Source organism: Ursus arctos, unplaced genomic scaffold (assembly GCF_023065955.2).
Source record: "Ursus arctos isolate Adak ecotype North America unplaced genomic scaffold, UrsArc2.0 scaffold_14, whole genome shotgun sequence".
In the NCBI taxonomy this organism is placed as follows: Eukaryota; Metazoa; Chordata; class Mammalia; order Carnivora; family Ursidae; genus Ursus; species Ursus arctos.
The window spans coordinates 11580762-11601901 of record NW_026622808.1 but is presented as its reverse complement, the minus strand read 5'-3'; the positions used below and the strand labels follow the sequence as shown (position 1 = coordinate 11601901).

Genomic DNA, 21140 nt, shown 5'->3' with positions numbered 1-21140 from the left:
CAGTGATCAGGACTTGGTAAACCTCGGAGGATGGCCAGCGGGTTTCAGCTAGCTTCACCCGGAGAGAAGGGGAGGCGGCCTGCGGGACGGGGTCCTCGGGGAGGCAGGTGGGCAGGACGTGAGGCTGCCCACATTCCCCCACGCTCACTCGGGAGACCTCTCCTCGTGCGTACCCCTGGGATCTCAGAGCTGTCCCCAGCCCCGAGCAATGGCACCAGCGGGCCAGGAGGGGTCTGATGGGTCTGCAGACGGGCCGGGAGCGGCCGCTGTGAGGAGGGTGACCGGATGGGACTCCAGCCTCCTGCCAGCCTCTTCAATCCGGGCACCAGACCAGCCACGAACACCGGCATGTCTTCCACGGCCCCGGCTCAACCATGCATCTGTCATCCAGCTGCTCTGCCGTAAGGGTGAAAGCCCATTTCGCAGCTGCAGAAACCGAGACACAGAGAGGTTGTGCAATTTACCCGAGGTCTCCCAGTGACTGTCAGAGCTGGCGTTCAAACAAGGTCGATGGGACTCCGGGGCCTAGGTGCCTAAGCAAGACACGACCTGCCTTACTGGACACAGGGCAGGGGCTCCGGGCCAGGAGAGACCGGTTGGCCTCCTGGTTCCTTCCACGTCAGTCCCTTTGACCATGCAGCTCACTCCCGTCTGTCTCTGGGCCACTGGTGGAGACCGACGATAGGAAGAAGCTGGGCTTTCACACCGTCTCGGGTCTCCTGCTGGGACCTCTGCAGTAGAGGGGCGTCTGGGATGGAAACGAGGGAGACCCGGGGAGGCCTCCGGAGGGCAAGGGTCAGTGGGGCTGGGCTGACCTGGAAAGGACCACGAGCTTTCTGGTCTACATCCTCATTTTCTTCCAGGATGTTCCCTCTTTGCAGACTGTCCCACCCCCGCACCGTCCCTTCCCTTCCGGAACGACTCTATGTTAACAGCTGGTTGAGCACCGACGTCCTTTGCCCCTAGCTGCTGGTCTGTCTGCGCGAGCAGCTGGGGGTTCACCGCCTCTTCCATCGGGCTGCCCATCAGTCCCTTCTGCCAGAGGGACCCGCGTGCGGGGCCCGGGAGGCCGTGGAGCCATCGTGGTGCGGTGGCAGCCGGTCAGGCATTGGCCAGCCTGAACGGACACGCAGGGTCCATGTCCAAGGTAATTAGAGCAGAAGTTAGGAGCCCCTCCTGGAACCCAGCAGCAGCGCCGTTTTCCTCTGATTTTAAACAAAACTGATAATTCTATCACTAAGGCACAAACATGCCAAGTTTGTTTTTGGCCACCGTGCCATCGCTGTTTTTACGCTGAGCGTGGAAGGGGGCGCACTCTGGTCGGCACCGGAGCTTGTCCCCCCTCCCACCACGACGGGAGCCCGTGCTGTGGGCACACATGATTTCATCGTTCCGCCAGCCGCCCTTGGCTGGGCCCCAACCCTCCGCAGTCCCATCCCATAAAACCCTCGATGAGAAATGCCCTATGTGAGCTCAGAACTCCTCTCCAGGCCACTGTGGCTACCCGCTTGGCCGCTGTCCCGCCGCCCGGGATTGGAGGGGGTCGGGGCTGTCCCGGGAGCCAGGCCTTGGAGACGTACCTTTCCCTGGGAGGAGGGAAAGGGGGAGCGCAAACTCGGGGCTGGTCTGCGGATGGGAATGACAACACGTACCCTGATGCCTGGTTTTGAGGGTGAAACAAGACTGCGTGTGAAAGGTGTCCAAGGTCCCGGAGAAGGGAGGGGACGCCCTGAGGAGAGGACTGTCTCAGCCGGGCGTTGTCCTCTCAAGGGATGGCTTCGCTCAGGACAATGATGTCACGGCAGAGGTATTTCTCTTCCCAGACAGAAATTACACGGTGCAGTTGTGCATACTTCTCGGTGGTGCCTTTGGAAGGATCCTGTGGTCACAGTGGACCTGAGCCCTGGGAGACATGATCATTGAGATTGCTGTGTGTTTGGGTGGGAGTTTGTTGTTCAGAGACCACATGCAACTGCTTCAAATGAGTAGTCTCTGGATGGAATTCAAGGCCCGGAATATCTGTGTTTGTGTTTGGGGCAGACTCTGGGCCCGGCTGGGCGGCAAAGTCGGGGGATGCCCCGCTGGCTCCTGCTTGGCTGGCGTGCACAGGAGGGCAAGCTTGTCATTAAGCTCCCGGGTGAGAGGCAGTGGCTCCAGGCCCTGTCTGCACGGTGGCCCCCGCACCTTCCCCTTCCCGTCCTTCCGTCTGAGGTCCGTTTTCACACACTCATTAAAGCACCTGCTTGCCCGCCTCCCCCGGCCCAATCAGCAATCACAGCTCCCCTCCTTGTCCCCAGACGGACGTTTTCCCGGAGCCCCAAAGGGGGCATCTCAGGGTCAGTGTCCGGGGGCCTTTGATCTCAATCACAGAATGGCCACTTTAGCGGCTGCCAAATGCTGGGTCACGGGACACGGGACAAATGACCACACACATCAAATCTTTTGTTGTCACTTGTCTGGGGGTGAAAGAGGAAAAATTCGTATCCTGAGCATCTCTCAACCCTCCGAAGTAGGGCTCCCTTACTGTGCATGAGCTCAACGTCGGGAGGAAAACAAGGGGCCCCACGCCGCGGTGCCAGGACGTTACTTCCAGAGCAGAGGGCCCAGTCGGCGGTGAGTTATTCCCCAGCCCAGTTTGCTCTACAAGATAGAGTAGACAAGGGATAGGCCACTGTATTCCCCACGTTATTTTACTTCCTAATTCCTTTGACAGCCAAATGGCCTATCAGCTCGCGGTGCAGGACGATTCTCTCAGGGAAAACCGGTCTCTGCTCTGAGCGCGCAGGCTACAGACGCGAACCTAAAGGAAAGGAACGCGCTTTGTGAATAGCAAGATATGATCTCACCGTGGACGTGAGCAGGGGTGTGACCCGCGTCAACGGGGTGTCAGGTCAGACTGACCCGGTCAGGTGTGTGCGCATGTGCACACGGGCACACTGGGGGGTGCTGGGTGGCCGCAGGCTGGAGGCGGGGTGTGTGGGGAGGGGAAGGGGACAGGGCGCTCGGGCAGACCCACGCCAGCTGGGAAACACCGCCCGTGGCAGGTGGGTCTGTGTCGGGGACGAGAGTGAGGCTCGCACAGGTGCGAGGGCTTTTGCAAATGTGAAGGACAAGAGCTCGGAGATAGCAGATGGTCCTGGGTCCGGGGAGGGACGTGGCTACAGGCAGTCACAGGTGTTCCTGAGAGATTCGGTGAGATGGCGGGAGAGGGGAAGGTGACGTGCTGACCAAGGAGAGAGATTCGGAGGTGCCGCTGCTGGAGCTCGGTGCAGCTCTGGGGACAGGGCGAGGCGGGGACAGGACGAGGCAGGGACACGGCCCCCCGGAGCCCCCAGGGGAGCAGCCCGCTCACACTTCTGCCTCCGGAATGGAGGAGAACAAGTGTTATGTCATTTGCAGGACGAATTCTCCCGTGACTCGTTGCAGCACCTACAGGGAACTGATACGGTATAATACAGATTTTTGATTCTCCTTGGACTAGTTACGGTTGACACTGTGTCACCTCACGTAAAAAGCAGAAACCGTGCAGCACGGTGGGACCGTGCGCTGTCCCTGCCTCCTGTCCTGCGTCCCCAACTTGTCACAGCATCACACCTACAGACGCCGTGAACCCTACCTGGCTCGGTGTACGTGGGCTGCCGTGACAAGTACCAGACAGGCGGCTGGAGCAACGGAAATTTGTTTTCTCAGCGGTGTGGAGGGTGGAATGCCGGCTCAGTGGGGTCCTTGCTGGGGGCTCGGGTGGCCTTTTCTCAGTGTGTGTGGGGAGAGAGCTCGCTCTTCCTCTTCTTAAGAGGCCGCGGTGCTGGATTAGGACCCCACCCGCACGACCTCATGTAACCTTAATTATCTCCTAAAATCCCCTTCTCCGAATACTGCCTCATCGGGGGCTAGGGCTTCAACCCACGAATTTGGGAGGACACAGTCCAATGCAGAGCCCCACCTGACGGCGTCGTAAATTCTGCTTCGATGGCCGTATGAAATTGGCATTTATCACACGCGGCGTGACCCTGGCACTAACGTCTGGGGCTGCATCAGATCTCGCGGGTTAAAGGCACCACCCCACAAGACTGACCCCACCCCAGGCAGCAGCTGCAAGTCAGGGACTCCCAAACCACCCCGCTTCTGACTCGCTAAAGCACCGGGGTTCCAACAAGCCCCGAGGACACCAGCCACATGCTTGGGGGTCCCCGGGGTCCCCACATTCTGATCAGCTGGCTACAGACCTGGGGGCTCCCACGACCCCCTTAGGTACCGGAGCTCAGTGGGGTGACTCGGGATTCAGGAAAGTTCTGTGCTTGTGGGACTCCCGGGGCGAGTCCTCAGGGATGTGCCACTGTCCTGCATGCGGATGTCCCGCCACCGACCAGGGAGACCATCCCAGGCTCAGCGCCCAAAGTTCTTAACTGAAGATCTGACTTTCCACTGTGACCATTCCCTTCAACCTAGAGCATTTTATGTATTTCGTAGTGCTTGTCTCGTAGCGCGAACTCCTTCAGTTTTCTTTTATCTGAAAGTGTCTTCACTTTGTCTCAATTCTTTTTTTTAAAGATTTATTTATTTGAGAGAGAGAGAGTGGGCGGGGGGAGAGAAGCTCCAGCAGACTCCCTGCTGAGTGCAGAGCCATACATGGGGCTCGATCCTACGACCCTGAGATCATAACCTGAGCTGAAATCGAGAGTCGGACCTTCCACCGACTGTGCTGCCTCGGTGCCCTATCTTGATTCTCGAAGGATATTTCCATCGCACGTTGACTTCTGGGTTGACGGGTGTTTTTTCTTGCAGTGCATTGAAAATGATGTCTTCCCTGCACAGAATCTGGTAAGAGGTACAAGGTCATTTGCGTTGTTGATCCCCGTCTGCCGTCTGCCACTTCCCTCTGACTCCTAGCCGGAGTTTTTCCTTATCTGTGTTTTCAGCTATTTGAGCATTATGCCCAGGTATCGTTTTCTTCATATTTATCCTGTTTGGGGTTTGCCGAGCTTCTCGTATCTTTACATCTATGTGTTTTGCCAGTTCTGGAACCTTTCAGTCATTTTTGACAATTTTTTTCCTACCCCATTCTTTCTTCTTTAAGTTCTCTGATTAAATGTTTGTTAGCTACACCCCCACCCCCCGCCAAGTCCCCGGGCTTCTGTTCTCCCCTCTCCCCCTCTGGTTTTCAGATTGGATGATTTCTATGCTCTGGCTTCAAGTTCTCGGACTACTCCCTCTGCATCTTCTGTCTGCTGTTAATTTTTAATTTCAGACATTGAATTTCTCGATTTTTAGAATTTTCACTTATTTTAAAATAGTTTTTATTTATCTGCTGAGATTTCCTATCTGTTTTTCCATTACGTACATTTTTCCTTTATGTGGTTAAGCATGGCTGCAATAGCCGTTTTCAAATCCTCTACTGGTTATGTTTGGGTCGTCTTGCTGTTGGACTCTACTGATGTGCTTTCCTCGGAGAGCAGGTCCCACCTGCCAGCGTCTCCGCTCATCGAGCAACTTGGGATTCAATCTAGGTTTGGAGATTCTGGATTCGGTGATATTGTCTGAAAAGCACACGTGGTGGTGGTGGTGGTTTTTTTTTTTTTAAAGCAGGCAATTAACTGATTGGCTTCGAACGCAGACTGTGAATCTCAAATCCCAGTTCAGATGTTCACGTGTGGTCGTTTAAATGCCCCTCATGTGGGCAGCTCAGGGCCATCCAGGGATCTGGGCAGAGTTTATCTGAAGAACGTAAGGCTCCCTCGCCCACACTCTGCTCTCAAAGAGTCCCCGTCACCTTCCAGCTGGAGTGGCTGTTCTCGGGTCCCTTGGGCCAGAACGCTGTGAACATGGAAACCCCCTCATTCTCTTCTGCCGGGGCTCACGGATGTCGGGCTCCATCTGAGTGTTGGGTGGTGCTACTGTTCCTTTCCCTTCAGTGCCTTCAGGTAGGCTTTCAAACAATTATTATTTTTTGTTTTCCCCAGAATCTGTAGTTAATACATGTGGGAACGGCCATCCCATTGATCACTCGGCCGCATTGGATGTGGGAATTCCCTTGCTTCTGTCTTGAGGTCTCCACAAGTGTTGTCTCGTTCCCTTTTAAAATTAATAATTTCATGTGTTTATTATTATTTTTTGTTTGTTTTCGTTGAAGTGTAGTTGACACACGGCGTGACGCACAATTAGTATCAGACGCACAACATGGTGACGGGACCCGTCTGTAGGTTATACCACACGCGCCCCAGCTTGGCTGACACCTGCCGTCACGCGACGCTGTTACCATACCGTCGGCTGTAATCCCTACGCTGTGCCTTTCACTCCCACAACGTATTCGTTCCATAACGGGAAGCCTGGACCCCCCATCTACTCCCCCCCCTCCCGGCAACCAGCAGTTTGTTCTCTGTATTTACAAGTCTGATTCTGCTTTTTGTTTGTTTGTTCATTTGTTTTGTGTTTGAGATTCCACATGAGTGAAATCCTACGGTATTTGCTCTCTGATGACTTACTCACTCAGCACCGTACCCTCGAGCTCCATCCGCGTTGCTGCAAATGGCAAATCCGTTCCGTTTTGTGGCTGCGTGGTACCCCCTGTGTCTATGCCCCGCCATGTCTTTTTCATCCACTCAACTATCCACGGACCCTGGGGTCACGTCCATATCTTGGCTGATGTAGTTAACGCCCCAGTAAACACAGGGCTGCAGATATTTTTTTCGAGTTAGCGTTTTGTTTCCTTTCGGTGAATACCCAGGAGTGGGGTTGCTGGATCACGAGGCAGCTCTATTTTTAAGTTTTTGAGGAACCTCCGTGCCATTGTCTGCAGCGGCTGGGGCAGTGTGCATCCCCACCGACGGTGCACAAGGCTTCCTTTTTCTCCGCGTCCTCGCCCGAGTGCTGTTCCTTGTTCATAGCCCACGGCTGCCCCGCTCCCCGCCACTGCTCCAGCCGCACAGACCTGCCGGCTGTTGGGTGAAGGATTGACGCTGCTGCCGTGACAGGAGGCCGCTCACTCTGCCTGGAAGCCGCCTTCCCCCGGAATTTGCACGGCCGGCTCCTTCAATCTGTCATCAAGCAGACTGCAGCTCCACGAGCGAAGGTATTTTCTCTGTCTCTCCCTCTTAGTCCGCAGCGACGGGGGCATCACGTGCGACGTATCAGGCTCTCGGTAAAAACTGACAGCGTGAACGCACGTTCCCACCCGCACCCCACACGCAAGCACGTCTGTCTCTGGCGAGTCAGCTACGCCTCTGACGTTCGAAACTGCCTTGTGTTCTCGTCTCCTCCCCTCTTGGCACTTGTGGGCTCGTACTATCTTTTTAATCTTATTTCTATCACTTTAATAGGATTTGAGGAGGGTGCAGAATTAAACGCCTGTAGTTCAAGCCACCATATTGAACAAGAAATCCAAGTGATTCACCCCATTTCTTTTACATAGTGTTTTTCTTAGCTCATGTGGAAACATTGCATTCTCCTAATAATTAGAATATGATTTAACCGAAATGCTGACGTACTGTATCGACAAGATACGGGGAAGGAGAAGAGGAATGGTGGGCGCAACGTGGCAGGGCTGGTGTTGGGCTGAACACTCCTTTATGACAGAAAGCCAGTAAATAGTTCCTGGAACCGGGAAGTCACAAAGGGAAATACGGAGGGAAAGACTGGGGGAAAGTTCTGGAACGGCCGTCGTGCATGCCGCTGGGGAGCGGGCAGAGGCTCATGGAGGGCGCTGGCTTGTTGTGTGGAAATCACCAACTTTGTGCTGGTGAGCGTGTGCCTCTAGTTCCTTCCTGGGGGTCTCTCTGCCCTCCGTGGTGGTACGAGGGCCCGGGAGAGCAGGAGAGGCGGCCCGCAGCTGCAGGGACGGCCACGAGGATGCCCGGGAATGGCCAGTGTGGAAATGTCAGTAGGAGAGTAAACTCTGTCATCTTGCGTTCTGGGGACACTTGCAGGGCCGTTGGGCCGATGACGGGGAAAGTAAGGCAATGCAGATCAGACCACCCTGCCTTGGTTTCCCTCAACAGTGGCCTCGTGGGTGGGAAGGAAAACCAGATGTTCAGAGGGACCAAGAAATCCGGGGGTGTGTGGTGAGACCACACTCACGCTGTTACACCGCGAGCTCCAGCGCGCTGCTGTGTCTCCCTCTAGCCACACTCCCCGCACAGGCGGACGGTACCACACAGCCGGCTTCCAGATGGGGTCCCTACACCCGCCCTCGTGTTAGCGTGCTAGGAACACTGCCCCTGCCAGCTCCCCTTCCTTTGCTGTTCCTTTCTCATTGTATTTTTTATGATTATGTTCTGGGCACTGTCCCTTTTTGGTTAAAATTAAGCAAAACTAAATTATTTAATTACTCACATCCTGTGAATGACAGCTTGGGTTTTGTTGATATCTTCTCTGCTGTCCTTATATTTTATTTTATTTTATTTTATTTTATTTTATTTTATTTTATTTTATTTTATTTTATTTTATTTTATTTTACTAACTTCTCTAAGCAGAGGCTTGACCTTCCAGGTTACCTTTTGATTTTAAATAAAATACGGTCTTTCTAGGGGCACCTGGCTCCCTCAGTTGGTGGGACATGTGACTCTTTTAAATAAATTTTTTATTTAAATTCAATTAAGTAACATATAATATTTATTATTTTCAGAGGTAGAGGTCAGTGACTCATCAGCCATAGTATATAACGCCAGTATATTACATCAAGTCCCCTCATTAATGCCCATCACCCAGTTACCCCATCCCTCCACCACCCTCCCTTCCAGCAGCCCTCAGTTTGTTCCCTGTGATTAAGAGCCTCTTATGGTTTGTCTCCCTCCCTGATTTTGTCTAATTTTATTTTTCCCTCCTTTCCTCCATGGTCCTCTGTTTTGTTTCTTAAATTCCACATATGAGAGAGATCATATGATAATGGTCTTTCTGATGGACTTATTTCACTCAGCATAATACCCTCTAGTTCCATCCATGTCATTGCAAATGGCAAGATTTCATTCTTTTTGATGGCTGCATAATATTCCACGACAGATATACTCACATCTTCTTTATCCATTCATCTGTCCATGGACATCCAGGCTCCCTCCACAGTTTGGCTGTTGTGGACTTTGCTGCTATGAACCCTGGGGTGCAGGTGCCCCTTCTGATCACTATGTTTGCATCCTTTAGGTAAACACCCAGTAGTGCAATTGCTGGGTCATAGGGCAGCTCTATTTTTAACGTCTTGAGGAACCTCCATACTGTTCTCCACAGTGGCTGCACCAGCTCGCACTCCCACCAACAGTAGGAGGGTCCCCTTTCTCCACATCCGCACCAACATCTGTTGTTTCCTGACTTGTTAATTTTAGCCATTCTGACCGGTGTGAGGTGTATCTCGTGGTTTTGATTTGTATTCCCCTGATGCCGAGTGATGTGGAGCATTTTTTCACGTGACTGTTGGCCATTTGTATGTCTTCTTGGGAGAAGTGTCTGTTCGTGAGTCTGCTCATTTCTTAACTGGATTATTTGTTCTTTGGGTTCACTCCCTTTAATTTCTGAAAGATACCTAATTGTATGGCTATGCCTCAAGCTGTTAATTCATTCTCCGGGGAATTAGGATTTAGGACTTCCCTTTTTTTTTGTCATGGGAAACAGTGTCATAATGAAACGTCTTCAAAAGAACGAGATTTTTGCAAAGATACTTTCTGAAACAAGAAGGGAACACTATAACAAAAGACTATTTCCAGAATAGAAACGCATTCTTGGAAATTAAAAATGTGATAGTAGAAATAAAAAACTACTCAATAGAAAACTTGGAAGGTAAAGCGGAGGAAAGCACAAAGGAAGAAACAATCAAAGAAATAATGTTTTTAAATTTTTAAAACCTTTTATTTATTTTTTAAAGATTTTATTTATTTATTTATTCGACAGAGATAGAGACAGCCAGCGAGAGAGGGAACACAAGCAGGGGGAGTGGGAGAGGAAGAAGCAGGCTCATAGCGGAAGAGCCTGATGTGGGGCTCGATCCCGTACCGCCGGGATCATGCCCTGAGCCGAAGGCAGACGCCCAACCGCTGTGCCACCCAGGCGCCCCTAAAACCTTTTATTTATTAATTTATTTATTTGAGAGAGAGAGAGAGAGAGCACAACTGGGGGGAGAGGGAGAAGCAGACTCCCAGCTGAGCAGGGAGCCCAACGCAGGGCTCGATCCCAGGATCCTGAGATCATGACCTGAGCTGAAGGCAGACGCTTAACTGACTGAGCCACCCAAGTGCCCTTCAAAGGAATAATTTAACGAAAACTTGCAGAACAGAAGGACATCAGTTTGCCAAGCTTCCGAGTGCTCAACACACACACACTACAGACCAGAAGGCATTTGGTGTGAGACTTCAGAGCACCGGGGACGGGAAGAAGCTCCTGTTGGTTTCCAGAGAGGAAAAATACAGCAGGTTTCCTAAAAATAATCAAGAGCAAGAATGTTTTTAGACTTTTTGGTAAAAACACTGGAAATTAAAAGGCAGAGGAGAAAATTCTTTAGCATTTCCGAGGGAAAGTGGCTTTTGGCGTGGAATTCTTCGTTGGCCCGAACTGCTCATTAAGGCTGGGTGTCGCCCAAAGACGTTGGATTTGGCATTAAGTTCACCTGCGTGCCCGGCCTGCGCTCCTCCTTTTACGGACCGCCCTTGTCTGGACTTGGCCTTGACGTTAGGTCAGCCTCCTGTTTTCAGGAGCGATGTATGCAAGACGGGGCTCACCTCTTCTTCCCACTTTGGACCATCTGTGGGGTCAGAGGTCAGAGCAGCAGTTACCTCAGGTGGGAGAGGTTCACACCCCCCACCGTGACCCCCCGTCTCAGCAGCTGACACTGCCACCCACCAGTCACCCACGCCGGAAAGCTGGAAGTCACACTGGCTTTTCCCTCCCCCTCCCTCCTTCATTCATTCAGCCGAGGTTGGTTGAGCACCTACTATGTGCGAGGCAACGGTGGGCACAGCAGTTGCGTTCTAGTCAGGGAGGGAGGGCGACCCCGTCCAGAGTAAAGCCATACCTTGTCTGGTGGTGGGAAGAGTTGTGAAAATAAACCAAGCACAGAGGGGGTTGTGAATGTGCCTGGAGATGCTATTTGATGGAGGGTGGAGGGGAAAGGTCCTCTTACGGGGCGTGGGGCGGGGGCATGGATCCAGGGTCTGGAGGAAGGAAGGAGCCGCTCCGTGGATCGACACGCAGGGAAGTGTTCCAGGATGAAGGAGCAGCGTATGCAAAGATCTTGAGGTGGGAGCAGGTGCATTCTGCTGGAGGGACAGGAAGGGGAGCCACTGGGAGAGGCAGAGCAGGGTCACGGAGAGGACCTAGGAGCTGGACACCAGGTCACAGGACGCCGTGAGCATTTCCAGGCGTTGACTTCACAGTGAGCTAGGTGGAAAGTTGAGGGATTTTCATCAGAGGAGTGAGCTGGCTTACGTTGTCTAGGGGCCGTGCTGGGGATGCACGCAGGAGAGGGGGGAGGGGAGCAGGGAGCCTGGTGCACATCTGGGGCTGGGGGCTGGCGGCTGGGATGGATCGTGCCCGTGCACGTGAGAACAGGGAGGCCCTCCAGCTACAGTTAGAAGGTAGAGCCCGCGGGACTCCATGCACTAAGATGGGAACACCCAGAAGAGTTTGTGCCAGGAAGGGAATTCCGGAGTTACCTGCACATTTCACGGGTGGGATGCCAGTAAGGAATTCCAACAGGGCCACCCAGTAGGTGACTGGAGATGTGAACCTGGAGCTCAGGAGGGGCTGGGTGAACTGGGGAAGGAATTCAGTCCTGGGGCTCCTGGAAGGTCGCAGCTTCCCAAGAATTAGCAGCAGAGCCCAAGGACAAGCCACCAGGGGGGTGAGAGGAAGGCCAGAGAATGGGGCATCCCGGAGGTGGGGAGATGGTCTGTAGGACAGACCGGTAATGTCAGGTGCTACCAGGAGCGTGTCGAGCCCCGGGCGGAGGGCTGGCCACCGGAGCGGGCGACGTGAGGTTACTGGTCACTTTGTCTCAGCGTAGTTATGGCAACAGGAGCTGCACTGGCCTGGGTCTGAGAGTGGGAGGGGAGCCTGCAGGCAGCAAGTGTAGACGGCTGGGTCTAGTTCTGTGTTCCGAGGAGGCAGGAGTGCAGCAGTCCCTCTTGGAAGGTGGAGAAAAGCAGGCTCTTTGCAGGGACAGGGGTGGTACCCAGCACACTGGAGAGGGAAAGTTTGTCCTGGGCAGCGTCCAAATATCTCACACTCCTCCAGTCCCACTATGCATGTCCCACTTGGGATCCTAAACGGCTTTCTTTATGGAGAGAACTCTGTATGGCGTCTTCAGCCCTGAAATGCAACACAGACATGTTCACATTTTCCGATGAAAGGTACTGCCCCCCTCACATCTTTCCCATTGCCTGCCATATCTGAAAGAGAAGAAGACGACGACTCAGGAAAAGAATTATACGCCATTCAGCAAGAAAGGAACTGACTAATTAGAGCAAAGGGGACATTTTGACCTCACGGAGCCCAGCGGGAGCTGTGATTTCAGGCTTGCCCGCCGGTCAAGGCAGCGTTTACTATTTCATGGGGCAAAACTTTGGACCCAGCATCCGTTTGGAAGAGGGATCAAAGTTCACATTTTAATTCAAACGTCACTGATGTACACAGTGATAAAAACAAAACAAAGCTTGCCTTGCTTAAAAACACACAGCCGGGCTTTTCCACCCGGAGCCGCTCTCCGCCCCCAGCAAGGCAAAGCCGGCTTCTGGGGCGGGGGGTGGGGGGGGTGGGGAGGGGGTGGGCGGGCGGTAAACTTTCAGTAAGGGAGATGGTAGCTGCCGTAGTTCTCGGAATTATCGCTTCCTTTACCTTACTCCGGGAGCCTCGCTCACGCTTTTCCAGTGCGTGTATGCAGGCCGCTTTCAAAACGTTATAAACATTTATTTTGCAACATTTAAGATTTGTGAACAAGGGCAAAGGATATTATGATAAACATCCCTGTATCCACACCCAGTGAAATAAGGAGACGTTTCAGACACAGCGGAGGCCCCTCTGAACACCGGCTGCCTTCCCACCAGGTTAGAACTCGACTCGGTTTGACGGTTACTTATCCCCGTATTCCTCATGCGTTCACTGCTTCTGCCTGGATCCCAGAGCAAACCGCAGTACGATACTGCATGTTTTAAAGGCAGTGAAGGCTATCGTGCGGTTAGAACTCTTCTGTAACTTACTGATTTCACCGAATGGTGTAAGCTCTCACCAGGTGTCTGTAAGCTTCCTTCGTATGTATGTATGTATACGTAAACCTCTAATCCCTTCTTTTTTTTTTTTTTATTACTGCATGAAGATTTGTCATGAAAATACCCCAATTTGGGGGCATCTGGGGTGCTCAGTCGGTTGAGCGTCCGACGCTTGGTTTCGGCTGAGGTCATGATCTCCGGGTGGGAGATCGAGCCCCGAGTCAGGCTCTGCACTCAGCTCAGTCTGCTGGAGATTCTCTCTCTCCCTCTGCCCCTCCCCCCCTTCAAAAAAGAAAAGAAAAAAAAGAAAAGAAAAGACCCCAATTTATTTATTCATTCTCCTGTTATTGGATGTTTTGTTTTTTCTGCTCTTGCAAACACTATCACCATAACTTAAAAAAAAAGAAAGACGTCTCCTTGTACATATGGGCGAGAGAGGCTTTTTCTCTAGGGCTGTGGTCTGTGGACTTCCCAACTCTTACAGTCCCTAAGATAGTTTCAGAAAAATTGTGTTTTTCCTCCCGCATTTTTAACCTTGGCATCTAAAATTCTTTATCATAGGTTTAAGTATTAGCTCGAATCCTATGCATTTTCCATATTTGTAGCTTGAAAATGGTGGAATTTTAACAATGTGTCACATGGTTCTAACTTCCAGTTGCAAAGAAACTCACGTCTGGTATAAATACGATCTAAAAACAAAACTGCTGGGGCGCCTGGGTAGCGCAGTCGTTGAGCGTCTGCCTTCGGCTCAGGGCGTGATCCCGGCGTTCCAGGATCGAGTCCCACATCAGGCTCCTCCGCTATGAGCCTGCTTCTTCCTCTCCCACTCTCCCTGCTGTGTTCCCTCTCTCGCTGGCTGTCTCTCTGTCACATAAATAAATAAAATCTTTAAAAAAAAATAAAAACAAAATAAAAACAAAACTGCTGCTTTGCGTTCACTTTTCAAGGTGTACCCAATGGGCTCTAAATATCATAGTAATTTAATACTTGCTATGATCCACTTTAAAAATACTCCAATAAACTCTTCCTTGGTAAACCAAAATTTTATGTAGGTATTTTTTCTTGTTTGTCTTGTATTTCCATTCCACTTAGCTCATGAAAATTCCGCTAAGGTACTTTTCATTCGGAGTCTTCTATGGTTCTCCCAGTTGTATATTTTCTGCAACAAAAATACGTGCGTAAACTGAAATGTTAACGTTTTCAGGTTCCTTATGACAGGAAGGTTCTAGGTGTTACCACTGTCTTCTGCGTTGGGTCATGACGGCAACAATTATTAGTGGACATTTGACCAAAGCCACATAAACGTCATGAAGATTTTGATAAGTACTTATTATATGTAAGAAGTGGGATTTGAGGGCGTCTGGGGGCTCAGTCGGTGAAGCGTCTGCCTTCGGCTCTGGTCTTGATCCCGGGGTCCTCGGATCAAGTCCCGTGTCGGGTGCTTCTCCCTTTCCCTCTGCCACTCCCCCTGCTTGTGCTCGCTTTCTCTCTCTGTCAAATAAATAAATAAAATAAAATAAAAAAAAGAAGAAGTGGGATTTGATTAGAACGGCTGCACAATAAGGTTGATGGGGCTTCTTTCGTGTCAGGTTAGAAAACGGATGAAGGCTACTTCTGATTTGGAGGAGTCTGGATTCGACGTCCATTGTATCCTTCTTCTTTGTCCTGGACGTGAGCCCTGAGCAGCTCCGCTGGTGTGAATGGATAGATGGGACTAGAGCGTTTCTGACAGCGGCGTCTCTGAATTCTACGAACTTTCCCCAAGTTACACCGAATGTGCCGCAGATCAGGGAGTGATCTATCACAGAAAGTTGTTTTCGGTGCTGCCTCTGTCGACACTTTGGCTGGGTTCTTGTCCAACTGTGCGGACAGCAAAGAACTGGAAATGACCCAGCTTCGTCTTTGGAGTCCTTTTCTTGTTCAGTTTGGAGAAGTCTTCCAAAGGCTCTCTTAGGGTTTTCAACGGATGATTAAACATCACTTCCCATAGAGCCATCTCCCGAGACTTCCTATACCGTAAAGATTCGGGGAAATGACAGCATCGTCGATTTCGAGCCGTCGATAGGATAGACAATGATTTCCCGTTATCGCTGGTGTCGAAATGTCGGCGCTACAGATCGAACCCACTGAGCTTACGGGAAGCATCACGCATACAACCTAATTGGCAAGGTCAGTCTTTATTGTCAAATTAATCATCCAAGTCACACTTAACGTTCGGTCACAGACAGGTCTGACCTCCTTTTCTTTTGAACAGCTACGTTACCTTGCATCCCTCCAACAAACGGCCCCCTTCTGAGTTCACGGAACTCTTGTGACAGAGCTCATGTGACTCACGGAAGTTGATCCCGTTTCCACACACAACGCTATTAAAAGGTGTAAGTGTAACCCCCTGGATTTGATAACATCTGTCATGTGTGGTGGGTCGGATTACCTGTTCACAATTATTATCATTCATTTCCTCCCCCTTGGCCACGCTCCCCTGCAGACAGAGTACGTTCCCTGCCCCCGACTCTGGACTTGGCTGAGCCTTGCTCTGGCTCCTTGGGGGGAGGAAGGTGTGTGACGGGCTGCCCCTGCTGCAGCCCCCAGTCCTCGTTGTCCTGTTCTCTGCCACGAGGGCAGCACGTCCCCGGGGGTGTCTGCTTCCTCAGCCGGGTCTCGGAACGGGAGAGCATGCCACACGGACCCACCGTCCAGAACGAGAAGGGTGTGGAGCCGCCGGCCGCCGGGAGCGGAGCTGCGAGACCACAGCCAGCCAGCCGCGCTGCAGCCCTGGAGTAAATATTTGTTGTTGCAAACCTAACCTGGGGGAAGTTGACCAACACTCTGTTCTAAGGGCCACACCCAACATTCTGAGCAAACCAGGCCCTGGCTTTTTAGCAACCGAAGTGTGTTTGCAAATAAAACAATGTTCCTAAGTTAGTGTGTGGAAACAAGTAGCACCTGTTCTTGTGACCAGTCATCGGAGAAGCCCCACTCCTAGAAATGTCACGTACTGTGCCCAGATATGTGCAAATAGACCCAAATGGAAATATCCAAAGTCTAAGAAAAGCTGCTCTCCCGCTGCTTCCCCAGGCATGTCCCAGTCTCGCCGGCAACGCCATTTCTCCACTGCCGTATCGGCCGTAAACTATGAACTGGGAGGGATTGGATGCATCAATCTCCAGCATGTTTTTTATTTACTGCAATTTTAAAAAGATTTTTTTAAACTTCAAAATAGTTTGATTCATAAGGACTTGCAAAAAATCATCCGGAGGCTTCCCCAGTGCCATCCTCCAGATGGGCCCTGTGGCGGCCACGCACGCGCGGCCGGGGTCGTGTTAGAAGCGGGAAATTGGCGCTGGCGGAACACCAGGGGCTCAGCCACAGATGGCGCTTGGACGTGATGATTTCTACACGTGCAACGTGTGTGTGCATGTGTGTGCCAGCGAGGCTTCCGCTCACGTGCACACTCGTGTGTCCGTCACAATTAGGGTAGAGAAGGTTCGGTCACCTTTCCAGAACCACACCCTCCCCCACCCCAGTTCCTGGCAACCACGGGTCGGTTCGGCCTCCCTCCCAACATTTTTATCTGTAGCGTGTTCACGGAGCAGCACTGCACGTAGCCTTTGAGATGGGTGTGGGTTTCTTTCCACTCGGCAGAATCCCTTGAGATCCATCCGGCTCTTGTTCGTGAGCGCGCGCGGTTTTCCACTGTTGGGGGGGACGGCAGGCTGCTCCCCGCTCGTCTGCGGAGGGACAGGGCGATGGTTTCCCGCTTGCGGGTTTTATTCACCGAATTGCTGGGAACACTTACAGTCAGGCTGTGTGTGCATGTTTTCGTTTCTCCGGGATAGATCTGCAGGACCGTGATGCGGGGTCTTACCGTAAGTGTACGACTTGACAAGAGACCGCCCAACTCTTTCTCAGAGCGTCGGCGCTATCAACCCCCCCCCACCCCTCCCCGCCATGTGAGAGGAGACCCGGGAGCCTGGCCCTGCACCTGTTTCTCATCCTTATTTCATCTAAAGCCAGCGTTTGTTGTCTTGGTCACAAACAAGTGGGTTTGAAATCACACCAGACCCACACGCGACAGCCACCCCGTGCTTTCAAACCCCTCCCACACTCATTACTACTAAGGGCAGAATGCCCGGGATAATCTCGGCGGACAAAAATATCAGTCCAACCTGTGAGCCTATGTCACTTACGATCTCAGTCACGAACAGAAGCATTTTTACTTGACACGTTCTTCTAACGGCCAGTGTAAACAACCATATTCTTCGTATTATCAATACAAGCGAACAGAGAACTCCAACACGGCCCCATATCCAGTCGCCAAACCGCGAAAACCTGCCCTCACAAGCCGCTCCGTTTGACTCCTTGGCAAATGTACTTGGAAGCAAGTATGGCCCGTCACGAAGCTCGGGGGCACCGGCTCGCTCAGCACCGGCGAGCCCCTGTCCGACTGCCCTGACCCCACAGTTCGAGGCTGCTACGACTTCAGGAAATGCATGTCTCTGTTCTCTTTTCAAATCCTGCAACGCTATTTTGACTTTATTAGTCCCATCTTCCAAATGTTCCGTTATGCGTCTTAACGATTTACATTAAACAGATCAGTTTTGGAAGGTTCACTGTGACATGCGTATTTTCGGTTACTAATAGTTCCTACCGGCCGCGGATAACACCCCTTCCCGCCTACGGTCGGATTCCTCACCTGTTCGGTTTTGACACATCCCGCCGTGTTTCTCCCGACTCCGGTAGGTCACGGTGAGGTCTGGCTTGAGCGTACGCGATCCCGGTCCCGTGTCCCGTGGCTCACGCAGCGGTTGAGGAGGGCATGCGGCTGTGGGGAGAGGCAGCTGAACCATACGTATAGCCACGGTCCAGCGGCCATAAAGGTATTGTGGTTGCATTCCACCAACCCGCGCTCAGGAAGGTGTTTACCTTCCGTCCTAGGGTGACCTGTGGGATCCTCCCTCCCTGCTGATATCGGGGAGCCACAGGAGGGTGGAAAGCCAATGTTGTTTCCTCCTTCAGCCGCGTGTCCCCCTCACAGCTGCCCATGGAGTCAGAACCGTGAGCAGGGTCTGTACCCGCTTGACGTCTGCTGGGCTGACGTGTCACCGCAGACCACTGGTGCCGAGACGGTCACTGTGCTGAGACGTTCCCACGTCTCAGCCGATCTCAGCTGCGACAACTAACAATCTACAGTTAGAGAAAGACTTTTAAGTCATTCTTCAGTATTTTGTGATTTTTCGCGTTTTCTCCGACGGCTTCGTGTCAGATTTCCATTGCTCTATTTGCTTCTGTTGGAAATTCACTGACGCTTTGTAATACACTGCTGATTATCACTGTCTGTGGGCCCAACAGTAACGGAGCCGCCCCCCGGATGTGTGTTAAATTTCTGGTTTCAGAAATTTTACACTTGAATTTATTTGAATGGATTTGGAATCGTGCAACAGTGGCGATGAGGGTTTGCTCCCCGTTCGGGAATGTTTCCGGCCCAGGCTGTCAACGGCATTAACAAAGGTGGATAAAACAGCCTGCTTCGGGGACCTGGACCCGTCCCGAAAGTCCTGCGTGTTGTCCTTCAAGCCCTAGGCTCCTGCTGTGGGTTCCAATGTGACCAGGAGAGGTTTTCTCGGCAGAGGTCCCCATATCGTTGGGGCAGAGAGATGGAATCTGTGGCGTGAGATAGAAGTCGCGTGGATACAGCGAGGACCGTGCTCTGTGTTATGTGCTGGGTTTCCCACGTGTCCTCCACACGCCTCACCAGGCGTCCCTATTCTTTTGAAGTCGGACATACAGTCCTTGAGTCCATTGTTCATTCTCTAACCGGCCGAGAGGGATTACACAGGTTAAGTTGGGAGTAAATAATCAATTTCTGGCCTGTTTATATCCAAAAAAGCCAACGTCCATTCTGTGTATTCAGTATCGGCTCTTCTACAAAATGTTAGACCACCAAGTACGTTGGGCATTAATGGGGGGTATCGTAATGGTCTCTGCCATGTGTCCGTCGCTGCTCCCAGTTCAGTAAGATACGGTAGGACGGTCCCGAATTCAGACCCGGTTGTCCTGGTAGACACGCTGCGTTACGATGCCACGAGCCAGCGGGTGCTTCAGGCCGACCTCATCCTCCAGGTTGGGGTGTGCGAGGTGGCATGGTTCAGGATCCTCGTTGGTCCTCGTGGGGAGTCAAGGGAGTTTCCACGGCGGCATCAGCTTCCCGGAGAATCCGGCTTCCGCTGTGATCGGCGCTTTCCCAGGGAGCAGAGGGTGCTGACCGCGGAGGGTGGGGGCTGGGCTTGGTGACGCCGGTGACCAGGCTGGCAATCCGTGCGGCAAGTAGCCATGCCGCAGACAGTGGGGCTGCGTCTGGACAGAGGGTGGCCTCCCGCTTCGGAGGGCGGGCAGCCCGAGGCCGTCGGCAGAGCGCCCACAGTGGCTCGCACATGTGCCGTCCTCCCTGTCCCTGCCTCGGTCTGCCGGGGCACCCAGACCCACCCCAGACACCTGAGCGGCCGCCTTCCTCAGTGTTGTTTATTTTAGCCATCGCGATAGGTGTGCAAATATACTGCCACTTTTTAAAAAAGAGATTTTATTTATTTATTAGAGAGAGAGAGCACAAGCAGGGGGAGCGGCAGGCAGAGGGAGAAGCAGACTCCCCACTGAGTAGGGATCCCGACGTGGGACTCGATCCCAGGACCCCGGGATCATGACCCGAGCCGAAGGCAGACGCCTAACCGACTGAGTCACCCAGGCGCCCCCATATGTCGCTTCTGACAGAATTTGCTGATCAATGACGTCTGCCTCTTCGCTCCCCGTGCAGAGCGCAGTGGTGTCTGGCAAGGAGGCAAATTGAGCTGAAAAATGAACTTGGGTTCAGCGGTGTGTCCGCTGTGAATATTGGAAGAGCATTCGAGCGATGCTGATTTGTACAAGCGTCCCAGAGCTCCCAGTGATGACCCTGTGCAAACACGAAGCTTGCTCCCCGTTCTCATTAACACTCTCACGTTTTCACATGCACAACAAACAGGCGTACTTCCAGAGGCTGCTTCGCAAATCGCTTTTGCTCAGTAGACGGGTGTGTCAACCGACGACTTTGCTCGACAGGTGGCGTGAACTCAGCACGGCACCAATGTTCTGCTTTAAGTTCTCACAAGGTTGTACCTGGATTGCGTGGGGTTGAACAACTGTTACTGTATCTGTATAGCCTCTGGAGTCCGCTCTTACGAGAAATTGCACCTGCCACCGTAGTGTGTCTCAGAGAATTCTCATCTCTATTTCATCAACATCCCCATTTCGGCTTATTAGAAATTCACCCATAGGTTGGTAGATTTTCAAATTTAAGTTGCACGCAATACCAATTAATTCCGATCAGAAAGTAACAACTGCAAATTGAAACTGAGATCAAACTGATGGAACACACCTAATTAAACGAAGTTATGCGGATAAGTGGACTTTTTACTACCTCGGTTTAAAGACTAAGATTCTGGGGCGCCTGGGTGGCTCAGTCGTTAGGCGTCTGCCTTCGGCTCAGGGCGTGATCCCGGCGTTATGGGATCGAGCCCCACATCAGGCTCCTCCACTATGAGCCTGCTTCTTCCTCTCCCACTCCCCCTGCTTGTGTTCCCTCTCTCGCTGGCTGTCTCTATCTCTGTCAAATAAATAAATAAAATCTTTAAAAAAAATAAAATAAAATAAAGACTAAAATTCTATTAAATTATTCAGATGGGGATAAAAGTTGCATTATGCAATTATGGACGATATATCACTATGACTAAATATTCCAAAATAATTTTAATTTTGTGTATATCGGTAACGATATGTTTTTAGTTAGGGAACTATTTATTTTTATGTTCAAGAAATAAATTCTAATGTTTGAATTCATATTTTGAGGAACATTATTTAAAAAAAAAACCCAACTAAAAAAACAGAACACATCCTGATGATGGATACTCAAAACAGCCACATCGTGAT

General features: G+C 51.8%; 1 long non-coding RNA gene across 2 annotated transcripts; it reads left to right on the top strand.

Moving 5' to 3' along the window:
- Nucleotides 1-12759: 12759 nt before the first annotated feature.
- On the top strand, nt 12760-16103 carry LOC123002208 (uncharacterized). 2 transcript variants are annotated; one of them, XR_006411886.3, is made up of 3 exons: nt 12760-13019; nt 14771-15350; nt 15436-16103. It is a non-coding gene; the product is annotated as an uncharacterized LOC123002208 (long non-coding RNA). The 2 variants fall into 2 exon arrangements; XR_008959039.1 differs by having other exon boundaries at nt 14771-16103.
- Nucleotides 16104-21140: the final 5037 nt, after the last annotated feature.